The sequence below is a fragment of the Nannospalax galili genome, unplaced genomic scaffold (genome assembly GCF_000622305.1).
Source record: "Nannospalax galili isolate Female #2095 unplaced genomic scaffold, S.galili_v1.0 scaffold31, whole genome shotgun sequence".
Lineage (NCBI taxonomy): Eukaryota > Metazoa > Chordata > Mammalia > Rodentia > Spalacidae > Nannospalax > Nannospalax galili.
Genome location: NW_008332149.1, coordinates 6808282 through 6814956, shown reverse-complemented (window position 1 = coordinate 6814956; position 6675 = coordinate 6808282).

Genomic DNA, 6675 nt, shown 5'->3' with positions numbered 1-6675 from the left:
TTTTTTTTTTTGTTTATTTATGGTGAAGCCAGGGCCTTGTGCATAATAGGCCACCAACTCCACTACTAAGCTATACCACCACAAAATGTATTATTTCTATTTCATTTTTTTATTTTGTGCATGTGTATGTGGTATGTGTGTATGTGTATGCACACCTGTGTATGTGAGTTCACACACTTCTGAACTCACAGAGGCCTAAGGAGGTTGTCGGGGATCCTGTTTATCACTCTTTGCCTTCTTCCTTTGAGACAGGACTCTGACTGAACCTGGGGCTAAACTCGCACCAGCAAGCCCCAGCAATTCTCCTGTCTCCATCCACCACAGTCTGGCTCCACAAGCAAGTGTGGCCATGCCCAGATTCTTACATGGGTCCTGGGATTTGAACTCAGGTCCTCATGCTTGAGCAGCAAGCACATTTTACCCACTGAGTCATCTCCTCAGCCTCTAGAAGATTTTAAAATGGAAAATCAGCTCATCATTTATCATGATGTCATTACGAATAAAAACAATTGTGAATAATACCACATATGAGGATGGCTCAATTTTTTTTTAAGGATAATACTAAAGACTGACAAGGATTCAGAGCGGCAGTAACTCTCAATTGCTGCAGTAATTTTAAATTACAGGCACTTTGGAAAAAACTCAGTATTCCTTAAAAAATTACATACACACACACATTGGGGCTGGAGAGATGGCTCAGCGGTTAAGAGCACTGACTGCTCTTGCAGAGAACCCGGGTTTGAGTCCCAGCACCCACATGGCGGCTATGAACTGTCCTTAACTCCAGTTCCAGGGGAATTGTCCTTAACTCCAGTTCCAGGGGAACCCAAAGCCCTCTTCTGACCTCCGCGGCATTGCATGACACCGGTGCGCTCACATACAGGCAGGCAAATTCCAGTTCCAGGGGAATCCGAAGCCCTCTTCTGACCTCCGTGGCATTGCATGACACGGGTATACTCACATACAGGCAGGCAATACACTCATACACATAAAATAAAAATAATAAACAATATATATATATTTTTTTAATTACATACATGCCGGATGGTGGCGCACACCTGTAGTCCCAGCACTTGGGAGGCAGAGGCAGGCGGATCTCTGTGAGTTCAAGGCCAGCCTGATCTACATAGTGAGTTCCAGAACAGCTGGGGCTACAGGGAGACCCTGCTTCAAAAAGAAAAAAAAAATTACATACACATACAACCCAGCAGACCCTTGCCCTCCTGTTTGCCCAAGTGAACTGAAAACATATAGTCATATAAATACCTATATACAAACATTTATAGATGCTCTATACCTAACCACCAGTCACTGAAAACAATCAAGATGTTTTCATATGATATCTCAACATATGAATGAATATGAATTATGGTATGTCCATAGAATGAAATATACACCCCAATAAAAAAGGTTGAGCTACAGATGCATGTAAAAATGTGGGTAGATATGTGTATATGTGTTTGTGTATGTTTGTGTTGTATGTGTGTGCATGCATCTGTGCACGTGTGTGTAGATACATTTGTCCATGTGTGCATGTGCATGTCTGGAGGCCAGGAGTCAATATCGGGTGCCTTTCTCTATTGCTCTCCAACATTTATTATTTATTTATTATTTGTTTATTTATTTATTATTTGTTTATTTATTTATTATTTATTTATTTATTGAGACAGAGTCACTCACTGGCGTTCATGATTTCAGCTATACTGACTGGTCAACAAGCTCCTAGCATCCTCCTGTCTCCACTCTCTCTGCCAGTGCTAGGGTTACAGACACCTGCCTCTGCTTTCAACTTTTATAAGTGAGTGCTAGGATCTTCACACTCCCAGCAAGCAGTTTACCCACAGCTATCTCTGCAGCCCAGCGTGGGTAGATTGAAGTGCACTTCACTAAGTTTAATAATCCAGACCCAAAATGCTACATATCTGATGGTTCAACCTATATAAATATCCTAAAAAGACAACACTGTGGGATGGGAAACAGATCAATGCCTGGTGTCAAGGGAGAAGGAAAGGCTGACCATAAAGGCACTGCACTGGGGACTTTCTGGGTGGTAGAACTGCTCTGTGGGTATCAGGATGTACTTGACAAAATCTAAAGACAAAATCCAAAGCTGGACTTTACCACATGGGAATTTAATTTAAATAGTCAACAATGGGGTCTGGAGAGATTCAGTGGTTAAGAGCACTGGCTGCTCTTGCACAGGATCTGGGTTGGGTTCCCAGCACCCACATGGTGGCTAACAACCATCCAGAATTCCAGCTCCAGGGGATCCAACGCCCTCTTCTGATTTCCATAGGCACTGCACAACACAGATGCACTTATACACATCCAGGCAATATACTCATACACATAAAATAAAAATAATAAATATTTTTTAAAAGTCAACAATGATAATGAAATCCCAGGATGGAAGGCAGAAAACAACAAATAAATCTAAACCTATTACTTAAGCATCACATTACCTCATTAAAGGGGAAGGTAAAAAGAACTTGATCTAAGTAACCTAGAACAGGAGTATTTTGACTGAACACTGTAAAGATAAAGACAAAAAAAATGTACATAAGCCAGAGTCTAGCTGATAAATTTACCTCAAGTGGGCACATGGATTTGCAATTCTAAAACTATGCTCCAGATATAGAAGGGTTGAAGAAATTAATCAATGATCTGTCAATAGTGGTAGGCAGTTCTCACTGAGAGGCGAGCTACAGTCAGCTCTGCTGCAGGGTGGCTTATGTGTTCTTAAAAATCATGCTGTGCAAAACCACAAAATAAAAACAACAGGGATGAGGGGAAACGAGGTTAGAAACACAGCACTCAAAACTTCTTCAGTGATAAATTTTCAAAAAGATAGAGCGTCATAAAACCAGTGTAGGTTTGCACAGGCAACAAAAATTTTTAGTTGCACTTATTTGTTTTGGGGGGGGATGTGCCACGGCACATGTGTAGAGGTCAAAGGACAACTTGCAGGAATTGGTTCTGGGGATCAAACTCAAGTCATCAGGCTTGGCAGCAAGCACCATTACCCACTGAGTCATCTTGCTGGCTGTTCAACTTTTATATCGCTGTTGGCAGTTCTTTGACTACTTTCTCAGTTGGGCTTGCCTTTCCCAGCTGGACTCTGGCTTTGCAGACAGCTGAAGGCTTTGGAAATCATAGTCATGCTCGGACCCACTAACCCAGCCAGTCCTAGCACCTGAAATAGCTTTTTCTTTTTTGACTGTGAAGAGATGCTCCTGATTTTTTTCTACTTGCTCTTCCTCCATCCACTCGGGAACCTTCCCATGTCTTTTCATTCTTTGGGACTTTTCTTACTGACTTCTTAACAGAAAGTTATGCCACCATAGTTTGTTTCCTTTCACAGCTTTGTTTCTGAGCCTCCTCAGCCCGATTCCTTGCTGGTTGTTGCTTGAGAAATGTCAAGCGTTCTTTTCTTTCAAATGCACTTTACTATTTCACCATTATTATTTGCAGCTTCTCTTCCATATGTAGTTTTTCTCCATTTGTTGCTTGGTGGGGTTTGTGCTTGTTTGTTTGTTTTTGATACAGGGTCTTATATAGTTCTAGCTGACCTGTAACTCCCTATGTAGACCAGGCTGGCCTGGAACTCACAGAGGTCCATCTGCCTCTGACTCTTGAGTGCTGGGATTAAAGATGTGCACCACCACGTCTGGCCTTGCTTTGTTTTTTTTAACTCAGACGCTTCAATATATTGGGATGTTGAAGATTTTGTATAAATATATACATATATATACATATATATCTCAACCACTCACAAATGCAAAAGTATAACATTTGGTGGTGAATATGTGTGATGAGCAAAGGTATCTGGATGTTTGAGGGTGTGTGTACAGTGTGTATCTGTATGCTGTATGTGTACATGTGTATATTTATGTGTGTTTGTATGTCTGCATGTGTGTATGTGCATGAATGTGTAATGTGTGTTTTGTATGTGTCTATATGTATATGCTTATGCGTATTTATGTGTATGTGTGTATTTATATATGTGTATGTGTGTATATGTATGAATGTATGTGTGATGTGTATGGTATGTGTATATGTAGGTATGTTAGTGTATATGTGTGCATGTGTGTATATGCTAGTGTGTATGTGTGCATGTATGTGCATTGTGTATATGAGAGTGTATGCATGTATGTGTATGTATGTGAGGTGCATGTATATGTGAGTATATGTATATGTGGTATGTATATGAATGTATGCATGTGCATATTGCATATGTGTGCATATATATGTGTGTAAATGCATGCATATGTATATGTTTATGTGTGTGTACATGTATGTGTGTTGTACATTCTAACATGGCTTGACTCAGTGGATGGAGCTTTCTCAGTTGACCTAGAGTTCCTTAGGAATAAAATTTTGCAAAAGAAAATGTGAAATTAGCATTGTGTTCCTATTATTCTTTAATATACTAATTGCTTTGAAACAAGTTCATGCTTCCAAAACAAGCATTTAATCAGGACTAACTATACTATTAGTATAGTTAACACAGTTTCTTGCTTATTAGCAAGAGAGGAAGAGTAGAATAAACCCTCTGATGCTGGAGTAGGATGACAACATCAGTATGAATCCATATTTACTATATATGCACACACATGTCTATCTATCTAGATGTAGATATAAATATAGATCTTCCAAGAAACTTGGCGTCTTATCAGTTCCAGTCAAAGCCTGGAAGATGGCCAGAGAGTTGCCTGTATTGAGCATCTGCCAAAAAAGTTGAAGAAGAGTCTGATGTCTTCAGGTGATGGCAGCAGAGATAGACACATCTACTCAGAAGGAATGGGTCATGTACATATGGGCTGTCTTCCTCATCCCATAACTTTCTTCCATCCAGAACTCCAGCCCACTGGATGGTGCCACCCCCATTCAGAGTGAGTCTTTTCCCTCAGTATCTGTCTCATAGATCAATACTCTCTGGAAACACCCCCACAGACAGACTCAAAGTTATGTTTCAACAGCTCTAGACTCCTCTTAATCCAGTCAATTTGATAACCAAGACCTCCTATCACAAAATCACTCTCTGTTAGTTTGGCACCCACTCAAGTTTCTTTATGGTACACTTACTTTCCAAATAAAAACAATAACAAAGACATAATTTCACCTAACATATTTTGTGTACAGCCAATAATACAGTAATTCTTTCCCCAGAATAGACAATGCAGTTCTAGGAATGCTTAGTCTTCTGATAGGCTATAACTTAATATGACAATGTAGGCTTACTTAACACTTAAATACTGACATTACATGATAAAGAGATAAGAAAGTATGCTGTGTATGCATATATGCATACATGAAATCTTAACAAAATAGAAGCTAAGCACTCAAGATCATTTTCATCTCTGTAACTGGTCCCAGGCTATAGCTGGTGATTACAAGTACCTTTTACCACTGATTCTGTATTCCCTTTGCCTTGGGCAGAACTCAGCAGGTCCCGATTCTTTACTGGAGGGTGATGGGTTGGGGTCATGATCTGGGCCATTTATCATTCTGTCTGGATTAGGTTGTTGTAGTTTTCCCTTAGCCATAATTATGGGTGTGGTAATATTAAAGATTGCTAATAGTCTTCTTTACCTCCATTGTGGAACAGTAGTCTAATTCCCCCATGGTGGTCTGGGTCAATCACTCCTCACAACACCATGACTCTTCTTAGGCTGCTGACTCCAAGGTGCCCAAAACAGCCAGAGGAAAGTCTCAACTCCCAGTTCAATGGAATGTTTGTTGTACCTCCTGACAAAAGCACTCCCCACTCTGGACCTAGGACAGCTAGGTCACAGGAACTGGAAGCAAGCATTTGCTAGAGGGTCACTAGGAGTGATGGTAAGTCGAACCATTCCTAGTTCTGTCCCTTGACTACTGGACCCATGAATCCTGGCAATGGCAGGAACAGTACCATATACTGGACCCTGATTGGGAGCATAGTCAGCCCTCTGATGAACTTTGCCCCACCTAGCTGGCACTGTAACTGTGTCTTCAAAGGCTATTTCACTAGCCTGTCACGCCAGCTGCTTCAGGCTGGTAAGGAGCACGGGAAGACTGATGAATTCCATGGGCATGGCCCACTGCTGCACTTCTTTGGCTATGAGGTGATTTCCTTGGTCAGAAGCAGTGCTGTATGGAACACATGATGTTGGATAAAACATTCTGTAAGTCCACAGGTGGTAGTTTCGGCAGAAGCATCATACCGGGGCCAATGAGATGGCTCCATGGGTAAAAGTATTTGCTGCACAAGCCTGACAACTCAGGTTTGATCCCTGGAGCTCACAGGGGTCAGGAAGGAGAAAACTGACTCCTGGAGATTGTTCTCTGAGTGTGTGTGTGTGTGTGTGTGAGAGAGAGAGAGAGAGAGAGAGAGAGAGAGAGAGAGAGAGTCCCATGCACACCGCCCCACTCAACAGATACATATCACACACAGAAATACCAACAATAAATAAAATTTAAAAATTAAAAAGCATTATAGCCAGAATAAATACTATTCCAGCAAGGACAAAGGACTTCCCCTTCCATGACAGAAATGACCCAGTGTAATCAGCCTGCCACCAGGTTGTTGGCTGGTCACTTCCAGGAATGGTATCATGTTGGGGGCTCAGTGTTGGTTTCCACTGCAGTGGAACGGGTACTCCACAGCAGCGGCAGCCATGTCAGTCTTGGAAAGTA